The 23,015-nt window shown below is 43.2% G+C and overlaps 2 long non-coding RNA genes across 4 annotated transcripts in view; both read right to left on the bottom strand.

Moving 5' to 3' along the window:
* The window catches only part of LOC108645164, a 455,446-nt gene that overhangs the window by 186,209 nt on the left and 246,222 nt on the right, over positions 1-23,015 (bottom strand). The gene's annotated exons all lie outside the window — the stretch shown is intronic.
* LOC101734547 overlaps positions 17,358-23,015 on the bottom strand; it is a 57,461-nt gene continuing 51,803 nt past the window's right edge. The window contains exon 3 of the long non-coding RNA XR_004219703.1: positions 17,358-17,397. This is a non-coding gene — a long non-coding RNA (uncharacterized LOC101734547). The remainder of the gene's footprint in view (positions 17,398-23,015) is intronic.

Consider the following 23,015-nt stretch of genomic DNA (forward strand, 5'->3'; position numbering starts at 1 on the left):
GTCAGATGTGGGTTCAGATACACCATAAAGCAGATCGTAGAAATTTTAGAACAAGATTTAGAGCTTGAAATACAAACTGATTTGTAAAGCCTCATGTCTCCCAAACGTGCCAATACCCCAGGAAACCATATATTGTTGAACAGTACACATTCTGCCAAATCCGAATGGGTAACCATGTGTTTCTACTCCTAAGTACCAAACAGCAATGCTTTTCTAAGTTTACCAGTTTCAAAAAAAAAAATGAAAATTCTAAAACATTGTCTCAAAGTTTCCACTTTCAAGCATCATATCTCCCACATAACATTAGGTACCAAGAAAACACTCCCTAAATATGAAAGCCAAGGGCCCACTGAACAGTTTAAATGCCAGATACATCGGTGATCCTATGCACAATTGGCATCAGAGACCCCAAAAGTAAGTTAGTGCATAGATATTGCCCCTGAGATCACTTTAGCGGACTGGGGGGGCAGGGCAGACCGGGGGCCCTGCAGGTGCGTGTCCCCTAATCCCCCCCACAGGGTCCCCCACCAGACGTCCTCCCTTGAGCTTGTGTAAGTTTAATGCGTCGGGGAGGAACGGTCGGACAGGGGGAGCACCAGGAAGGGTCGGGTCTAGGCCAATAAACCAATCCGATCCTTAAAAGAAATTGTTTCCCCAGTCAAATTATAACAAAGCCATTGTAAGTAATCAGGAGCAGCTGAACCCCCTCCGAAAGCAAACTAGAACGTTTATGTTCCCAGTGTCCCCTCTCCGACAGCAAACTAGAATGTTTATGTATCCCAATGTCCCCTCTCCGACAGCAAACTAGAATGTTTATGTACCCAGTGTCCCCTCTCCGACAGCAAACTAGAATGTTTATGTACCCCAGTGTCCCCTCTCCGACAGCAAACTAGAATGTTTATGTACCCCAGTGTCCCCTCTCCGACAGCAAACTAGAATGTTTATGTACCCCATTGTCCCTCTCCGACGGCAAACTAGAATGTTTATGTACCCCAGTGTTCCCCTCTCCGACAGCAAACTAGAATGTTTAATGTTCCCCAGTGCCCCCCTCTGACACCAAACTAGAAGTATGTACCCGTGTCCCAATTTTCTCCGACGCAAACTAGATGTTATGTACCCCAGTGCCCCTTGACACAAACTGAATGTTTATGTTCCAGTGCCCCTCTCCGACAGCAAACTAGAATGTTTATGTACCCAGGTGTCCCCTCTCCGACAGCAAACTAGAATGTTTATGTACCCCAGTGTCCTCTCTCTGACAGCAAACTAGAACATTTATGTACCCCAGTGTCCTCTCTCTGACAGCAAACTAGAACGTTTATGTACCCCAGTGTCCTCTCTCTGACAGCAAACTAGAATGTTTATGTACCCCAGTGTCCCCTCTCCGACAGCAAACTAGAATGTTTATGTACCCCAGTGTCCCCTCTCCGACAGCAAACTAGAATATTTATGTACCCCAGTGTCCCCTCTCCGACAGCAAACTAGAATGTTTATGTTCCCCAGTGCCCCCTCTGACAGCAAACTAGAATGTTTATGTACCCCAGTGTCCCCTCTCCGACAGCAAACTAGAATGTTTATGTACCCAGGTGTCCCCTCTCCGACAGCAAACTAGTATGTTTATGTACCCCAGTGTCCCCTCTCCGACAGCAAACTAGAACGTTTATGTACCCCAGTGTCCTCTCTCTGACAGCAAACTAGAACATTTATGTACCCCAGTGTCCCCTCTCCGACAGCAAACTAGAACGTTTATGTACCCCAGTGTCCTCTCTCTGACAGCAAACTAGAACATTTATGTACCCCAGTATCCCCTCTCCGACAGCAAACTAGAATGTTTATGTACCCCAGTGTCCCCTCTCCGACAGCAAACTAGAATGTTTATGTACCACAGACATTTCAAGGGGGTGGGCCAGTGACATCAGGGAGTGGCCGGTGATATTTTGGGGCAGGTCTGTGCTATCAGGGGGCATTTGGAAATCCAAACAGGCAATGTTTACCTGGATAGCGCTTCTGAAAACAGGGCTGTCAAAGTAAAAATTAAACTGATGTCAACACTAGCGCTTGTTGGGGGTGTGAGGATATGAAGCCTGTAAAACAACCCATTTCCCCCATATACACAGAGCCCCTATGTAACCACCCACACACACAAGGGAAACTAACAGGAAAAAATGCCAGCATCATATTTCATACCCACAGAACAATTGCGAATATAATATGCTGCTCCGACATGATGAATTATGCCCACAAAGCTATAAAATTGGAAATACCGTGTCAACGTAATATTTAAACCTCACAGAACAGAAAACTTAAACAGTATAAATGCAATGCCAGCCTTATATGTAATGCCCACAGGGCGCATAGTCAGTATATATGCAGTGCCAATATCATGTATAATACCCACAGGGCGCATAGAAATTATATATAAAGCGCCAACATCATGTATAATGCCCACAGGTCACACAGCCAGTATATATGCAGTGCCAACATCATATATAATGCCCACAGGGCACACAGCCAGTATATATGCAGTGCCAACATCATGTATAATGCCCACAGGGCACACAGCCAGTATATATGCAGTGCCAACACCATGTATAATGCCCACAAGGCACACAGCCTGTATATATGCAGAGCAAACATCATGTATAATGCCCACAGGGCACACAGCCAGTATATATGCAGTGCCAACATCATGTATAATGCCCACAGGGCACACAGCCAGTATATATGCAGTGCCAACATAATGTATAATGCCCACAGGGCACACAGCCAGTATATATGCAGCGCCAACACCATGTATAATGCCCACAGGGAACACAGCCAGTATATAGCACAAACATCATGTATAATGCCCACAGGATGAACAGCCAGTATATATGCAGCACCAACATCATGTATAATACCCACAGGGCACACAGCCAGCATATATGCAGTGCCAACATCATGTATAATGCCCACAGGGCACACAGCCAGTATATATGCAGTGCCAACATCATGTATAATGCCCACAGGGAACACAGCCAGTATATATGCAGTGCCAACATCATGTATAATGCCCACAGGGCAAACAGCCAGTATATATGCAGCGCCAACATCATGTATAATGCCCACAGGGCACACAGCCAGTATATATGCAGTGCCAACATAATGTATAATGCCCACAGGGAACACAGCCAGTATATATGCAGTGCCAACATCATGTATAATGCCCACAGGGCACACAGCCAGTATATATGCAGTGCCAACATCATGTATAATGCCCACAGGGCACACAGCCTGTATATATGCAGCGCCAACATTATCTATAATGCCCACAGGGCACACAGCCAGTGTAAATATGCAGTGCTAACACCATGTATAATGCCCACAGGGCACACAGCCAGTATATATGCAGTGCCAACATCATGTATAATGCCCACAGGGCATACAGCCAGTATATATGCAGCACCAACATCATGTATAATGCCCACAGGGCACACAGCCAGTATATATGCAGTGCCAACGTCATGTATAATGCCCACAGGGCACACAGCCTGTATATATGCAGTGCCAACATCATGTATAATGCCCACAGGGCACACAGCCTGTATATATGCAGTGCCAACATCATGTATAATGCCCACAGGGCACACAGCCTGTATATATGCAGCACCAACATTATGTATAATGCCCACAGGGAACACAGCCAGTGTAAATATGCAGTGCTAACACCATGTATAATGCCCACAGGGCACACAGCCAGTATATATGCAGTGCCAACATCATGTATAATGCCCAAAGGGAACACAGCCAGTAAACATGCAGAACCAACATCATGTATAATGCCCACAGGGAACACAGCCAGTATATATTAAGCACCAACATTATGTATAATGCCCACAGGGCACACAGCCAGTATATATGCAGCACCAACATGTATAATGCCCACAGGGCACACAGCCAGTATATATGCAGCACCAACATCATGTATAATGCCCACAGGGCACACAGCCAGTATATATGCAGTGCCAACATCATGTATAATGCCCACAGGGCACACAACCTGTATATATGCTGCGCCAACATTATGTATAATGCCCACAGGAACACAGCCAGTGTAAATATGCAGTGCTAACACCATGTATAATGCCCACAGGGCACACAGCCAGTATATATGCAGTGCCAACATTCATGTATAATGCCCACAGGGCACACAGCCAGTATATATGCAGCACCAACATCATGTATAATGCCCACAGGGAACACAGCCAGTATATATGCAGCGCCAACATCATGTATAATGCCCACAGGGCACACAGCCAGTATATATGCAGTGCCAAGATCATGTATAATGCCCACAGGGCACACAGCCAGTATATATGCAGTGCCAAGATCATGTATAATGCCCACAGGGCACACAGCCAGTATATATGCAGTGCCAACATCATGTATAATGCCCACAGGGCACACAGCCAGTATATATGCAGTGCCAACATCATGTATAATGCCCACAGGGCACAAAGCCAGTATATATGCAGCACCAACTTCATGTATAATGCCCACAGAGCACACAGCCAGCATATATGCAGCGTCAACTGGGTCCACTTTTGTTTAATTTGTTCATAAATGACTTAGGGGAGGGTATTATGAGTAATTTATCAGTGTTTGCAGATGACACAAAACTCTGCAGACCAGTCAATTCTATCCAGGATGTGACATCCCTGCAGCAGGATCTTGACCAACTGGCAATCTGGGCAGCTAAGTGGCAGATGAGATTTAATGTGGATAAATGTAAAGTCATGCACCTGGGATGTAAAAATATGCAAGCCCCGTATACCCTTAATGGGACTGCACTAGGCAAATCCCTAATGGAGAAGGACCTTGGTGTCCTTGTAGATAATAAACTTGGCTGTAGCAAGCAATGCCAGGCAGCAGCTGCAAGGGCAAACAAGGTATTGAGCTGTATTAAAAGGGGTATAGATTCACGGGAGGAGGGGGTTATTCTTCCCCTTTACAGAGCGCTGGTAAGGCCCCATCTAGAATATGCTGTTCAGTTTTGGTCTCCAGTGCTCAAACGGGACATTATTGAGTTAGAGAGGGTCCAGAGAAGGGCAACTAAGCTGGTAAAGGGTATGGAAAGTCTCAGTTATGAAGAAAGACTGGCCAAGTTGGGTTTGTTTACACTGGAGAAGAGGCGCTTAAGAGGTGACATGATAACTATGTATAAATATATAAAGGGATCATATAATAACCTTTCTAATGTTTTATTTACCAGTAGGTCCTTCCAACGGACACGAGGGCACCCACTTCGTTTAGAAGAAGGGAGGTTCCATTTAAACATTCGGAAAGGATTTTTCGTGCTGGCTGATACATTATATAACTTTAAGAAGGGGCTGGATGGATTCTTAGCAAGTGAGGGAATACAGGGTTATGGGAGATAGCTCTTAGTACAAGTTGATAAAGGGACTGGTCCGATTGCCATCTTGGAGTCAGGAAGTAATTTTTTCCCCTCTGCGGCAAATTAGAGAGGCTTCAGATGGGGTTTTTTGCCTTCCTCTGGATCAACTAGTAGTTAGGAAGGTTATATATAGGCATTATGGTTGAACTTGATGGACGTATGTCTTTTTTCAACCCAACTTACTATGTTACTATGTTACTATGTATAATGCCCACAGGGAACACAGCCAGTGTAAATATGCAGTGCTAACACCATGTACAATGCCCACAGGGCACACAGCCAGTATATATGCAGTGCCAACATCATGTATAATGCCGACAGGGCACACAGCCAGTATATATGCAGTGCTAACATCATGTATAATGCCCACAGGGCAAACAGCCAGTATATATACAGTGCCAACATTATGTATAATGCCCACAGGGCACACAGCCAGTATATATGCAGCACCAACATCATGTACAATGCCCACAGGGAACACAGCCAGTATATATGCAGTGTCAACATCATATTTAATGCCCACAGGGCACACAGCCTGTATATATGCAGCACCAACATCATGTATAATGCCCACAGGGAACACAGCCAGTATATATGCAGTGCCAACATCATGTATAATGCCCACAGTGCACACAGCCTGTATATATGCAGCACCAACACCATGTATAATGCCCACAGCCAGTATATATGCAGCACCAACATCATGTATAATGCCCACAGGGAACACAGCCAGTGTAAATATGCAGTGCTAACACCATGTACAATGCCCACAGGGCACACAGCCAGAATATATGCAGCGTCAACACCATGTACAATGCCCACAGGGCACACAGCCAGTATATATGCAGTGCCAACATCATGTATAATGCCCACAGGGAACACAGCCTGTATATATGCAGCGCCAACATCATGTATAATGCCCACAGGGCACACGGCCAGTAAATATGCAGAGCCAACATCATGTATAATGCCCACAGGGCACACAGCCAGTATATATGCAGTGCCAACATTATGTATAATGCCCACAGGGCACACAGCCAGTATATATGCAGCACCAACATCATGTATAATGCCCACAGGGAACACAGCCAGTGTAAATATGCAGTGCTAACACCATGTAAAATGCCCACAGGGCACACAGCCAGAATATATGCAGCGTCAACACCATGTACAATGCCCACAGGGCACACAGCCAGTATATATGCAGAGCCAACATCATGTATAATGCCCACAGGGAACACAGCCAGTATATATGCAGTGCCAAGTTCATGTATAATGCCCACAGGGCACACAGCCAGTATATATGCAGCACCAACATCATGTAAAATGCCCACAGGGCACACAGCCAGAATATATGCAGCGTCAACACCATGTACAATGCCCACAGGGCACACAGCCAGTATATATGCAGTGCCAACATCATGTATAATGCCCACAGGGAACACAGCCAGTATATATGCAGTGCCAAGTTCATGTATAATGCCCACAGGGCACACAGCCTGTATATATGCAGCGCCAACACCATGTATAATGCCCACAGGGCACACAGCCAGTATATATGCAGCACCAACATCATGTAAAATGCCCACAGGGCACACAGCCAGAATATATGCAGCGTCAACACCATGTACAATGCCCACAGGGCACACAGCCAGTATATATGCAGTGCCAACATCATGTATAATGCCCACAGGACGAACAGCCAGTATATATGCAGCACCAACATCATGTATAATGCCCACAGGGCACACAGCCAGCATATATGCAGTGCCAACATCATGTATAATGCCCACAGGGCACACAGCCAGTATATATGCAGTGCCAAGTTCATGTATAATGCCCACAGGACGAACAGCCAGTATATATGCAGCACCAACATCATGTATAATGCCCACAGGGCACACAGCCAGCATATATGCAGTGCCAACATCATGTATAATGCCCACAGGGCACACAGCCAGTATATATGCAGCACCAACATCATGTATAATGCCCACAGGGCACACAGCCAGTATATATGCAGTGCCAACATCATGTATAATGCCCACAGGGCACACAGCCTGTATATATGCAGCGCCAACATTATGTATAATGCCCACAGGGCACACAGCCAGTATATATGCAGCACCAACATCATGTATAATGCCCACAGGGCACACAGCCTGTATATATGCAGTGCCAACATCATGTATAATGCCCACAGGGCACACAGCCAGTATATATGCAGCGCCAACATTATGTATAATGCCCACAGGGAACACAGCCAGTGTAAATATGCAGTGCTAACACCATGTATAATGCCCACAGGGAACACAGCCAGTATATATGCCGTGCAAACATCATGTATAATGCCCACAGGGCATACAGCCAGTATATATGCAGCGCCAACATCATGTATAATGCCCACAGGGCACACAGCCAGTATATATGCAGTGCCAACATCATGTATAATGCCCACAGGGCACACAGCCTGTATATATGCAGCGCCAACATTATGTATAATGCCCACAGGGAACACAGCCAGTATATATGCAGAACCAACATCATGTATAATTCCCACAGGGAACACAACCAGTATATATGCAGAGCCAACATCATGTATAATGCCCACAGGGCACACAGCCAGTATATATGCAGTGCCAACATCATGTATAATGCCCACAGGGCACACAACCTGTATATATGCAGCGCCAACATTATGTAAATTGCCCACAGGGAACACAGCCAGTGTAAATATGCAGTGCTAACACCATGTATAATGCCCACAGGGCACACAGCCAGTATATATGCAGCACCAACATCATGTATAATGCCCACAGGGAACACAGCCAGTGTAAATATGCAGTGCTAACACCATGTATAATGCCCACAGGGCACACAGACAGTATATATGCAGCACCAACACCATGTATAATGCCCACAGGGCACACAGCCAGTATATATGCAGCGCCAACATCATGTATAATGCCCACAGGGCACACAGCCAGTATATATACAGTGCCAACATCATGTATAATGCCCACAGGGCACACAGCCAGTATATATACAGTGCCAACGTCATGTATAATGCCCACAGGGCACACAGCTAGTATATATGCAGTGCCAACATTATGTATAATGCCCACAGGGCACACAGCCAGTATATATACAGTGCTAACATCATGTATAATGCCCACAGGGCACACAGCCAGTATATATGCAGTGCTAACATCATGTATAATGCCCACAGGGCACACAGCCAGTATATATACAGTGCCAACATCATGTATAATGCCCACAGGGCACACAGCTAGTATATATGCAGTGCCAACATTATGTATAATGCCCACAGGGCACACAGCCAGTATATATGCAGTGCCAACATTATGTATATTGCCCACAGGGCACACAGCCAGTATATATGCAGTGCCAAAATCATGTATAATGCCCACAGGGCACACAGCCAGTATATATGCAGTGCCAAAATCATGTATAATGCCCACAGGGCACATAGTCTGTATATATGCAGTGCCAACATTATGTATATTGCCCACAGGGCACACAGCCGGTATATATGCAGCGCCAACATTATGTATATTGCCCACAGGGCACACAGCCGGTATATATGCAGCGCCAACATTATGTATATTGCCCACAGGGCACACAGCCGGTATATATGCAGCGCCAACATTATGTATATTGCCCACAGGGCACACAGCCGGTATACACATTGGGGCACATTCATCAAAGTACGAGTTCGAATCCCGAAATGGGAAAAATTCGGATTAAATACGATAATTTCTGATGATCGCAAATCGGAACAGTCATGGTAATATATTGTAAAATATTGTACATATAAGTCACAAAATTTTTGTTTCGAACGATCGTAAACGGCGGGAAAACCTTTCTGAATTTGATCCTTCAGTGCATGATTTTGGAAGCCTCCCATAGGGCTCAATGGCACTCTGCAGCTCCAACCCAGCCCAAGGAAAGTCATGATACCTAAGCTTGAATGAATCCGAAACTTTTGTACTCTGCGCAACAATACGATTTTGTCGCACGAATTTTGTTGCAAAGTACAAAAAGTCACGCAAATGTCCGAAAAAGTTGCATAAAATACCCACAGTACGAACCAATATGAATTTTTTGTATTCTGAGTCAATGGTACTTTGATAAATGTGCCCCATAATGTAAGTTTACGTTGAATAATTAATGCATACGTTGCCCCTGTCCCTATCTGGGAAGGACATGCCATGTGTGGGAATATTACAGAGAGGGCAGGTTTGGGGGCTGATTGGGGCATGCCAGGGTATGTAAGAATAAATAGTGCAGTGTAAGTGCCATTGCGCAGGACATACACTATACCTACATAGAGAATGACATGAACATATTTACCAAAAAACGGATTTAAAGAGAGAAGTTGCACAAATTACTACACAAATGAATTAACACGTGTTAAAGGAAAACAAAGGGTTTAACCCCGGGGGCGCCAATTTGTCAGCACCACCCTCTGGCTTATTGACACAACCTTTATTATATTGCGGCTACACTTAATCATCATCATTTATTGGTTGATCAAATTTACCCTCGCTTCTCTGTGGAAACGCACTAGCAGAATGTCTTGACCATTTGGGGGCCTCCTCTCCTTATACAATAATCTCCTTTTCTGTCATACATACAATATAAAAGCTTCTCCCGGCTGTCTCACTACAGCATGTAGGTTTCCTACTAACCAACACCTGAACGCTCAGTCCCTAACTGCTGCACAATAGCCCAGGTTACTAACTCCAAATGCTACCTCCTTGTTGGGGCAAAAGACTGCCCTTGATACCCTAACAGCTACCTAACCAGCCCCAAGGTGGCACTGGCACACTGTACTCCTACTTCCCCTGGTCTTGGCTAAGTACAGCCCTCCTTACAGTCTCACAGCTGTCAAACTGACAGCACTGGCACAATGGGGGTATAGCATTTTATCCCAATAACCGGAAGTGACGTCACACACAAACACATTTCCAGAAGTGACATCACACATATCCGCAAAATCGCTGCTGAAGCGGAAATATTGTACCCCCATTTGTGCAAATGCATCAAATGCCGTCACCAAATGCTTACTGCACATGCGTGCCCGAAATTCCCCAAAGGACTTTGTGAGATAAATCGGGAGAATGCTGCTTGGGGACGGGAGAACGGGAGAGAGCCACCAAAATCTGGAAACTCCAGAAGAGTGACAGCTCTGCAGTCTAGACTAGACACTTCCTTATATAAGCTCCTATGGGAGGGGGGTTCCCTACAGGCCAACCCTAAAGTGATACTGACATTAAAAAAAACAACTCTTCATAATATGAATTTATACTAAAACATAGCTCCCAACATTTTAAAAATGAAAAGAGGGACAAAAAGATTTGGCACAAGTAGCGCAGCAATTTTTTTTGACCCCGCCCGCTTTTGTGACCACGCCCCAATTGACACACCCCGTTTTTTTCTAAAAATACTCCTTTTATTTAGTTGAAATGGTGGGCTATAGCAAATGTGCTATACCCTCATACTGTACTACCTAAGGAAAACAATATAGCAACTCCTACATATAAAATACAAATATAGAGAGAAGGCAGTCAGTTATAAGTGAGTTATAACTATGTACCAGTTTTGCCCCCATACACAGTGCCCTCTATGGCCCAATAGGCAGTACCCTTTTATAAGGTTGCGCCCCGTGTGTACGTGTGACATCAGTAAAGGGCCTGTCGCCGCCGCACAAGGATCCATATAAGAAGCAGAGCCGAACAAGGAGCAGGAGCGCCCGGCTCAAATTAGCGCATCCCTCCGTCCAGGCTAGTTCAATGAATGTCTATTACGTAAATGCGGGACATTCCTGGAACTATCAGAGACAGCGGGATGCGCTATTAAAAGCGGGACAGTCCTGCGCAAAGCGGGACAGTTGGGGGGTATGCTAAAAGTTATTTATAGGTCATGCTGATTATTTTCTACTGATATGTCCAGTCCTAAACCTGACTGTTCCTTCTCAATCTGTCAGTTATAGCGTCTAATGCTAACGGACTGGGAACATGGGTGATCAGATAGGTAATGTAAAAGCATCAGGCAGCAGATTTACAGCAAAATAATAAAGCTCGTGAAAAGACAATGTTATGATAGTTGCTTCATTTCTGCTGTCAGTATCTCTTTATGGTTTAGTGCCACCTACTGGCTAAACTTAAACATTGCCCAACTATTTACACTAACAAACTAAAATAAATGTTACCTCCTTACAGGTATTATGCCAAATATTTATGAGAACTGTAGCTTTCTCTACAGGTACAGTTCTGAGATCTATTCAAATGCAATGACTGCAGAAGTAGGACATGGAACTATTTAAGCCAAAGCTTAGGAACAAAGGTGCAGCACTCATAGGGCACATTTACTAAACCTCTAGCATTGCTCATATCTTTATTTCCATGTATGTCTGACATTTACAAACAAATCTGAATTGAGAAAGTCAGAGTAGGAAAAAGTCACAGAAACTGCAACTTTTTCAAACTGTGGACCGAAAGCTCAAATTTATCAAATTGTCACACAAAAACCAGCATCAAAAATGGAAGGGACATCTGCCATTGACTTCTACAAGATATCTGATATAAATTTAAGCTGTCAAACTGTCAGATTTGGATTTTTAGCCATTTGCAAAAGTCACAACTTTTTTTTTCTGTGACTTTTAACCCTAAAAATCTGAAAGAAAAAAAAAATTGGGAAAAAAATCCCCCATATATCCCCCATAGAGACAGCAGAATTAGGAGAATGAGCCTTGGGTACAACTCGCAGTCTTGCACAGTGTCAGTATATGAATCCGGGACAGATCATCCCTCAACAAACAGCAGGTTTTTGCTGTGAGATTATTTATGGGGCATAGTGGTTTTATTAGGACCTTTTCCCTAGTCTATATTAATCAGATTAAACTACAAACTTTACTGGTACTATTTGCCATTAAACCTCTTTTTACCCCACCATGGGTACATACTAGTGCAACAAGTTATCAGTTTCAGCTCCATATAGCCCCCAAATGTCCAATGTCAAATGTTGAGATTTTCAGGGATCAAAATGAATTTCTTCTTTACAAAATGTATTCTCACCCTACAACACCCACAGGTTCCTGAAAATCTTACTCCGTTCTGCAGAGTCTAATGGGGTTATGTACTGCCCAGTAGCTGATTGCTTATGTTTCCCATGCAACCGGCTTATAAGGCACCGTCATTTTGCCATAAGAATGTCAAATAAGGGTAAAGGCACACCAGGAGATTTGTGCTGTAACATTTAAATGCTTTAGGTGGAGGCCATTATAGTCAAGGCCTTTGGCACTGTAGGCCATGGGTAAGCAGGCCCGGATTTGTGGCAAGGCCACAAAGGCCCGGGCCTAGGGCGGCAGAAGTTTAGGGGCGGCACGCCGCCCCGCCGCAAGAACATTTTTAAATTTATCTCCCATACGGAGCAGTCGGGACCTCTGCCCACTGCTCAGTATGGGAGTTAAAAGGAGCGCACTCGCGGCTGCGGGGGGGGGGGGGTTGTCGCGCGTTCGCGCATGTGCACAGGTGGAGGCGGGCACCAACAGGGGCGGTCTCGGGGCGCCCAGAAGAGAAATCCGGCCCTGTGGGTAAGAGCACTAGCAAAGCGCCACACGTGACATTATCCGTACTCCTTTGTGCTATATTGGGCATATATTGGGCATTGCTCAGCCTTTTATGTCTCATCAAGGGAAGAGGGAGAATTTTAGGAACTAAAAAATAACGTAAAATGTATTTTTCCCTCAAAAACATTTAATAAAAATTGATAGTACTGGGGAAGCAACAGTTACAGTGACTCCACAACAAAAAAGATGTGTCCTTTCCTCACAAGTAAAATAATATAATAGTCTCACTTGAAAAAAAAATAACATACACAAAAATCCTTTTATTAATTCCTAAGGGGCTGGACAGCTGGTTATTACCAATAAATAATTACAAATAATTGACATTTCTGTTTGGTACTAAATAACTGCACTTGGGCTGCAGCTCTGTGCGTTATTCCTGCTTCGGAAACAAAGCCACCTGTATTAGAACCGAGAGTTCCGAGAGTTCCACATCATAGACACGCTAAGCTAAGTCTAGACCTTCAGATATTGCTCGGGCATTCCGGATAAGAGGTCTTTCCGTAATTTGGATCTCCATACCATAAATCTACTAAAAAATCAATCAAACGTTAATTAAACCCAATAGGATTATTTTGCATCCAATAAGTATTATTTATTTCTTAGTTGGGATCAGTTACAAGGTACTGTTTTATTAAAATAGGCAATCATTTTTAAAATTCTGAATTATTTGATTAAAATGGAGTCTATGGGAAACGGGGTTTCCGTAATTCGGAGCTTTCTGGATAGCGGGTTTCTGGATAAGGGATCCCATACCTGTACTATCTGCCATTGATATCACCATGCACCCACACAGTAGCAAATGCTTACCAGTTCTCAGTTTCTGACCCATTTTTTTAGATTTTAACATATAAATGGTTTATTGGCGTGCTTCCTGTGGCTGTGTCTAACGGGTTGATTCCCTTTCAGGTTAACATTTAGTATGTTATAGAATGGCTTCTTCTTAGCAGCTTTGGATTGGTCTCCTTTATTTTTTTTCAATGTAATTTAATTGATTTTATTTAATGAAGAACAATATGCAGGGTAGTTCGGTGTCTGGTGTTTACGGTGTCTATTTCTTCTTCTGTTCTGTACTTTCATGGTGTTCGTATTGTGCAGTAAGCTTTTGTAGGGTGATCCCTAGCTTAGGAGAAGATAGTATTCTAGAGAAAACCCTGGTCTAGGGTGCTGAGTGAATTCCTCTAGATGTTTTGTCCTGTTTCATTTAATAATAGTGTATACTCCTTGGTGAGGTTCCCTAATAGTGCTGCTTGGGGTGGTGGGGTTGCTTATTTATCTGCCTGAAGCTACCAGTTTGTCCCAAGTTTGTAGCACGTACATTAACTTTCTGTCATTTCTGTCTCTAAATACTCGTTCTTTCATTGGTAGCCACTGAATCGCCCAGAGTGGGGAGTGTGTTATTATGTCCCTTACAATCCCTTACATTCCCACTCAATCATTTCCCAGCAGGCCTAAACGGTGCGTTATAGTAATATTGGAATTAGAAGCCCCCTCTCAGGCCCTCTCTCTGATCTAGATGTCCCTCAACCCCTGTCACAACCGCAAATCATAACAAACCCCATTGAATGGGACTTTGCTGGGATGTCCTGTACGGCCAGTCTGGTTTAAATAAATATATTGTTTCAATGCGTTGGTTAGTTTTATTATGAACACGACACTACATATCAGTCATTTAGTATTTATACATTGTTTCATATATTTCTGCCACCAGCAATGATTCACAATCTTCGCAACTTTTTTCAGATAACACACAAGTTAGTAATAACATATTAAGAGAACAGGGCCGTTAAATGAATACTACATGTACCGTGAGTGCAATAATATATATTATATATCTACAAGTTGCATAGCAATAGCTATCAAAATGTAGCCAAATCTGAATGCAATGGGCTATAGGCAGGAGATGCAAACAGCTTATCTCTAACGTTCCTGTCTAATATCAATATTGTCTTTATTAGGTGCCTTGTCACAAAGAAATCTGGATTTCATCAGATGCTCTATTTGTTGTCTCTTTATATATTTATTCTGCCACTCGCTATCACCATGTATTTAGCAGTAACATTAAAGGGAAGCCCCACTCAGAAACTCTTTTGTAGTGTTACAAAAACCCAATGGTTTTAAAGTTGTCTGTAAATGTTATGACAAACAAACATTTCATGACATGTGACCAGAGATGACTTCACACACAGCAATGTGACAGTTGGGTTTGTCCGTTGGTTGACTTTGTGGCGAGAGGTAAGTGTGAATCCCCTCTGAGAGATTTTTTGCTAAATAACCCTTATTTTAGCTAAAAAAAGATGGGAAATAGTTGGGTGATGCCCCCCTAGACTAGCGGATGTTGCTCCTCTCACAGATTTTAGTGAATTTGGAGAATTTTAGAGATGACATTAATCTTAGCGCTGGTTGGGTGACACAGACACAGGGTTTGGCAGTTTTGCAGGCTGCAGCAAATATATCCTTTTTCTTTTGACTGGGGACCCCATAAACATTTGGAGGCCATACAATACATACATTTTTCCTCCCAGTATTGACAGGCTCCTTAGAGTTCTGCCCCTTTGCCCCGGGTATCTGCCCTGCTCTCATGTAGCAACCTTAACATTTAACTGAATACAAATGGCAGAGAGGGTCCGGATCACAAGAGCTCACAGTCTCTTCTCTCTCTCCCCATTACATGAAATAGAGCGATTTGAGAGATTTAAAGCGATTTTGAGCTATTTGCAGCGACTCTTACGATCCTCGGTGATACAGAAGAAGACAAACAAAAGTCTTTATAAAGACTACAACCCGACATCTATAGTAGAAGAACAAGAAGAAGAAGAAGAAGAAGAAGAAGAAAAAGAAGAGGAATCTGCACAGTGAGTTATTACTAAATCTTTATTTGTTTATTGGGAGTCTCCACATTAACCCTAACCTTCCCTCTATTTTATATTACAGAACCATCCGACATGGGCCTCAAGAACAGCTGCCTGAGACCCAGGAACCAGGTAAGGCTGCTCACAACTTATTTTTTTTTTTCTGCCCTCACAGAAGTCACTGTTGAGAAAGGTAACCAAGGGGTTAAAGGAGAGCCTAACCCAATTATAAGCAGCATTTATGTTCCATTACTTTTAAATAGAAATATAAGGGATTATACAAGTGTGTGCCCTGGGAATTACATTTCCTATATTTACTTCTTACAAGAGTCGCCATATCATGTACGTTATCTACCATCAATACAACAGCACCCCTAGTGGTAATAAATACCTGCCACTTTGCTATTTCCCTCTGTGGTAGGAAACTGGCACATTATTATTACTATGAATGAAATAAAAACTGCTTAAGCCCTTAATGTCTTCTCTTTTCCTTCATTTCTCTAGGGCTCAGCGAGAACATCCTGTGGCCCCAACGCTGACCCCTATCTGCGCTCTATAAAGAAGAAGATCGCAGAAGAAATCCACAGAGCACAGACAGAGCTGTGGATCAGCAAAGCTGCACTGACACTGGACCTGCCCAGGAAAAGTGCAGCTGAGTGGAAGAAGGAGAAGAAGGAGATAAAGGCCAGACTCAAACACCTGAACAAGGCCTTGCAGGAGATCAACGCTGCTATCCAGCACTGCACTGTCTAGGTGCCTTCTCCTTATCCGCAGTTCCACCAGCGCTCACCCCTCCTTCCAATATATGGTTTTATACACAGGGGCACACTGAAGGTACTCGCTAAATTCTGCATTCCCTTTCACTCCATCGGTTAGACTGCAGAAGCCGGGGTCTGCAGGCTGCCTGGGGCCCAGTGGAATGGAAGGGAATGCAGAATTCACCTAGTGCTTAACTGCGCTCATGTGTATGCCACCATATTCCTCTCATTTAACATCGCGCATTGATTCTGGGAGAAAATCCGATTGCCGTTAAGGAGTCAGGAAGGAATTTTTCCCTCTAATGAAGCAGATTGGCTCAAAGCTTCTCAGAGGTTTTTTTTTGCCTTCCTCAGAATCAAAAAAGCGCATTTTATATCATCAATAAAACTGTTTTCACAGATTTACCATCAAGCCGCTGTGTGTGTGCCCTTTATTCTGGGTATTGGTTGGTCTCATTTGACAAGGGTTACATATAGAGGGGTGGAGAGTGGGAATGTATGTGAGATTGGATCAAATCAGCAGTGAAGAAACACTGAAAGGTTCAGTACCTGTGAGTGACAGTGCTCTTGCGGGTATGGCTGCCCCACCAAGCATTCTCACACTGGCCCAACAGGCTGGAGATTCTGTTCACAAAGGTCATTCCTGGCATCCCCCCCACCATTCCCCATCATGGCATGAAGGCTGTATATACATCCATCAAAAAGCTGTGGGGAAAGAAAAACAATGATTAGTCAAATAAACTCAAACCAGGGATTAATGTGATAGTCACACAGTAACAGCTAATCCTTATAAAAGGGAACAAAAAAATAAGGCAATATTTTTGATTGCATTTCAGTCTATAGGGATATTGTCCATATTCCAAAATCAAGCAGCCCCCCCCTCCTGCCAGCACCTTCTTCCCTAGCCTACACTGCCATTTAAAAGGATCTACAATTTTGCAATCTGAGTAACCATACTATCAAGGAGCAAATGTCTGACACTATGAATGACACCCTAAGGGCTGTACCATAAGTGGGACAGGGGGGATTAGGTGACTTGCATGATCCCAAGCAGACAGTGACTGCAGGTTACACATGGGCAGATGCTGACCAGTTTAGCTGACAAATGACTGAAGGTTATCTGGCTCTTTCTACCTAGCTTTAGGCTGTCTAAAACACACACAAAATATATACAATGTATTTAAAAATTGAGTTTTACCATATTAATACAAACTTTTCACCATTTAAGTTTTGTATTTAGCTCCCTCAACAATTAGAGAGATTTGAACTCTTTTATAGTCAGTGATTGCTCTGGGCAGTATATACAGCACTACATTTATTCCTCAGTGCTGTACAACAGTCTGGTGTAAATTCCCTGCACTGTTACACACTGGAATTAAAATGATTTTTTACCATTTGATTTACACCATATGCTAAGAGATACCTAAAAAATATATACCTAATAGTTAAAAAGCAGATTTGGCGATTGTATAAGTATTCACCCTGTAACAATGCTAGGTAGAACCACCTTTGGCTGCTATTACAGTTGCCAGTACATACGAGGTTTAGAGAATTATAACAAGTCTATTAGGCAGGGTTGAAACTGACTTATGTGGAGTGAGAGAGTCCGCAATGTGCTCTGTCCTATCTGAGCTGAAGCTCCATTTAGTCAGTTCATCAATTCCTGCTCTGCTACAGCTATCTCAGTCACCTGTAAATAAAGTGATTGTGAATTGGAAATGTCTAGAAGCACCAACACTTTATTCACAAAGCGGTAGGCAACCTTATCTCATAGAAGGGCCCTACCAAGTGCTTTAGCGAGTAGTGTGCTGTCTCTGGTACATAGGTCTAAAGAACTAAAGAAAGACACATGTCGATCAAGTGCAACCGATTGTATCCATATCAAAGACTGTAATTAACATTTTACTAAAATCGATTTTTTTAGTAACTTTTTAGTTTTTAGTATTTTCTCACTTATTAAAAAGCCAAACCCTTCTCGAAGCTATCTAATGTATCTGCCTGTACAACCATTTCAGGGAGAGAATTCCCCCACAAGAATTAATTACCATGTAAATAATATACGAGTTCCCGTGGGTTAGCACACACACAAGTCCAACATCACCCTGCACAATGCTGGAGTGGGCTACAGTTCCAGACTCTGGAGCATCCTGTACATTAAATAAAATACCAACAGTTCCCAACAGTGACCCAGCAATACTCTCACAAGGCAGTGATCACAGGCAAATAAACCCAATTAGCAACCAAACTGTAATAGAAACTCACAAAGCAACCAGCAACCCAAGAAATGACCCAAACCTTGCTAGTAAATCAAACACTGAGCTAACGAAACAAGCCTGTGTTACCGCAGTTGAAAACCAAGATGTACTTTATAGGAAACTGGTTAAACTTTAAAGGTAATGTTAATTTAGGAACAAAACAAGGACAACACTATCCAGAGCCCTAAAGAAACAACATGGAGACTAATTGCTAACCTGCTATTATGGGTTGGTGCTTTATAATCAACATGAACCAACACACGCACATCTTCTAGCTTTTAACTATTCATTACTCTTATTTTCAAGATCTTTAGCAAAAAGATTGAAAACAAATCTATACATCCTCTGAACAAGCTCAGTGAGTATCAGATACCAAGAAAGCAACTAAAACTGTTAGCCCGATAATATAGAACCACTGTAGAACTAAAACAAAGACAACTGATGACAGAACATATGGGCTCTAGATGTGGGGAAGAGCAGGGCAATTACAAACGGATCCAATGTTTACCCCTTTTTTATGTAAACTCCTCTTATCTGTGTCTGTTCAACTGTCCAAACTAATTGCACTTTTCGTTCCACTTTTCTAGAAATGATTGAATGTGACGATAATAGCTTGTATACGAGCTAACTATAACACTTTTTTTGTAACTGTTACAGTAAAAGCTCACAAATAAAACAAAGTTCAGGTTAGAATATTTCCATTAAGCAGACCTATAGGAAAAAAAAAAAAAAAAAATATATATATACACATATACTGGTAAGGGCTATCTGTAGGAGATAGTAGAGCAGATACTGGGTATGGGTATGGCAATTTAAGGAAGGGGGGAACCAGAGAAGGAACAGTAAAGGCCCCCATACACGGGCCGACTATAGCTGCCGATATCGGTCCCTTGGACCGATTCGGCAGCTAATCGGCCCGTGTATGGGGAGACCAGAGCGACCTGGCCGACCGATATCTGGCCTGAACTTGGCCAGATCTCGATCGGCCAGGTTAGAAAATCTGGTCGGATCGGGGACCGCATCGGCTCGTTGATGTGGTCCCCGATCCGACTGCCCCATTGCCGCCCACATAATTCGATCGTTTGGCCCCAGGGCCAAACGATCGGATTATTTTTTTTTTTACCTAAATGCTCCCTGATATCGCCCACCCGTAGGTGGGGATATCGGGGGAAGATCCGCTCGCTTGGCGACATCGCCAAGCGAGCGGATCTGCTCGTGTATGGGCACCTTAAGAGTCAGAAGGGTGTTTGGGCAGATAAGGTAGAGGAGATGGGGAGAGTAAAGGTTGTGATGACAAATAGGTTGTGAGCAGAAGAGATAAGGAGAACAACAGAGTGAAGGATAACAGATTAGAAAATGAAGGAAAAAGAACAGAAAGATACTGCAAAAAAGGGTTGGGAAGAGAGAAGAGGGTGAAGAGCTTGCAAATCTTCCCTCTTTACTCCTTAACACATCACTATGTACCAGTTTATAATAGCAACCCTTAACTAACAAATAGAAGGACTATCAGCTTCACATCTCTGTTGGATGAGTACACTGGCAGCTGAAGGTATGAACAGTTGAAGCATAAAGTCCGACATCCATTCTTCCTACAGACATCTAAATCAAGAGGGAATTTGGAAATTCAAATATGTTTTCATTGAACACCAGCATAGAGTGACTGCACTGACCACACTCACATATACACTGCAGTATTAATAACCCCTACTGCTCACATTGCACAATATAAAAAACAACACTTGTGTACTGCACTGATAGCCCTGCATATACACCTGCATACACTGTAATCAAAACTGCTACACATACTGCATACATTGCATATATTCTGCTGAGTGTACCTACATGTACATGGCCATTTACTGAAATGACAACCTCTGTATATAAACCTACTTTAAGCAAAGCAGCATGATTTGTACAGGTATCAGACCCCTTATCCAGAAACCCATTATCCAGAAAGTTCCGAATTACGGAAAGGCCATCTCCTATAGACTCCATTATAAGCAAATCATTCTAATTTTGAAAAATGGTTTCTTTTTTTCTGTAATAATAAAACAGAACCTTGTATTTGATCCCAACTAATATATAATAACAGGTCCCACACCCGTACTCAAAGCATCTTGGCATATACACCTGCATACACTGCCCACAGGGCACCTGTACCCATAAACCTACACATGTTGCACTGAAAATATCTTTACTCCATTCCTTTCACTCTCCACTCCTGCATATGCTGACTTGACAATTGAACAAACTGCACAGAAGCTGCATATATCAGCTGCAACACCAGGTATAATGTATGCCATACATACGCCAGATTGTGGCCATTTCTGCACTTTGCATGCTGCGCTCAGATTCACAAATGAACCCTATGGAATCCCTCCGATTAGTTTATTCCAACCTTCATACACAGCATTCCGTTCTTTGGTGTATTAACAATATGCTTACAGTTTAAATGCCAACCCATTCCTGAATTCTCTGTTCCACCTCTTGCATTCTAAATTCTACAACTTCCACATGGGAAAAAAGGAGCTACATAAAGTGCTTGATAAGCCTCTCAGAGGCAGAAGGCAGGTTTAACAACTTGATCGTGACAGGAGAAGATGGAAAAATGTAATACAAATGTAAAACTCATACATACATGGGACCTTGCCAAACCAGTGAATCTGCCTTTCTGTTGCTTGTAGAGAGGCTTCAGAGATAATTCTGCTTTGAATAAAAGGCCTTTGTCTTCTCTTTACTGCCATAATTCTGTTTGTATTCTCCCAAAACACTTATGTCGTTATGACGTATGGCGGTTAATCTCTTACAGGGATGCATAAGGGCGAAGACACATGGAGCTACTTAGTAGCAGCCAGAAAATACCATAGATAATACTGAGAATTGAATCTGCTAAAACACACGTAGAGACAATTATCAGCACTGTCCATTTTTGTAGTAGCTCCATGTGTCTGCACCCTTGGGGGCCTAGCAGGTAAATTAAAGGTAAACATGGCAAACACTGGGAGAGCCAACTATGAGAACTGTCCCTTAGGTTTGCTAACCGGCTGACCGCCCAAATAAACCAGAAAATGTACCCGGCATAGATATTCCCCTGTAACCAGGACTATTCCTCTAGAAGACAAAAGCGATAACTAAATGTAAAATGGAAGTAACAAAACATCATTTACCAGACTGCAAAACATTTAATAAGCTCTAAATTTTGTGCCTAAAGAAAATCTGTGTTTTGCCACCATGCGCCATCCGACGCAGCAGCGAAGCTAGAACCAAGGTGCAGCTGCCACGAAGCCAGTTAAGTGGCAGAAAGAAAACTCCTGGTAACTTTAACTTTTAACTGGAAATTCTGCTTTTCAAGGTGAAAATTGCCCCTGGCTAGAACCCTTTGCCAGAGACAGCAATCCAGAGAGCGTGCAATATGGCGGTGGCTCCCCACGCTCAGAGTACGATTTTGAGAGCTCTCCCCCACCCACACAACCACTACCAGAACAGGCAGTACATCTGATATTAACAGCAATTGCTCTGCGGGCAATACACCAGGCCATAATGACCCTGGGTACCTTACTGCAGGGACACACAGACTTATCCAAAAGGTAGGGTGCCCCAGGCAGACTGGGACTATCCCAAGCCTCCTGCTTGTTATTACTGACAATTGGAAGGCACCCCAACAACCAGTGCTCACTGCTGGATATCCCTTGGCATCTGTCCCAGACTGTAACATGCAGTATCCTGATCCCTGGTCCATTCGGGATTTAGCCACACACACTTGCCGACTTGACCACCATGAAATATCAACCTCTATGGACAAGATACTCAGGAGGGGACCAATCACACACAGGCTCAATATACTTTTCACCCATGGTGATTCATTAGCTGACTGTACTGGCACCCAAACATGCACTTATACCTGAAATGAATGGCCATTTTTTGGCAGCTTTTTAATGGGTAGAAGCCCTCACTACCTCCCATAGGACCAACCCACATCTTCTACAGGACTATCTGGAGCATAATTTAGATTAGTAGACTAATCTCCCTAGTGTTAACAACACATTTACAATTACAGGGAAAAGGCCT

This window comes from Xenopus tropicalis, chromosome 8, assembly GCF_000004195.4.
Source record: "Xenopus tropicalis strain Nigerian chromosome 8, UCB_Xtro_10.0, whole genome shotgun sequence".
Lineage (NCBI taxonomy): Eukaryota > Metazoa > Chordata > Amphibia > Anura > Pipidae > Xenopus > Xenopus tropicalis.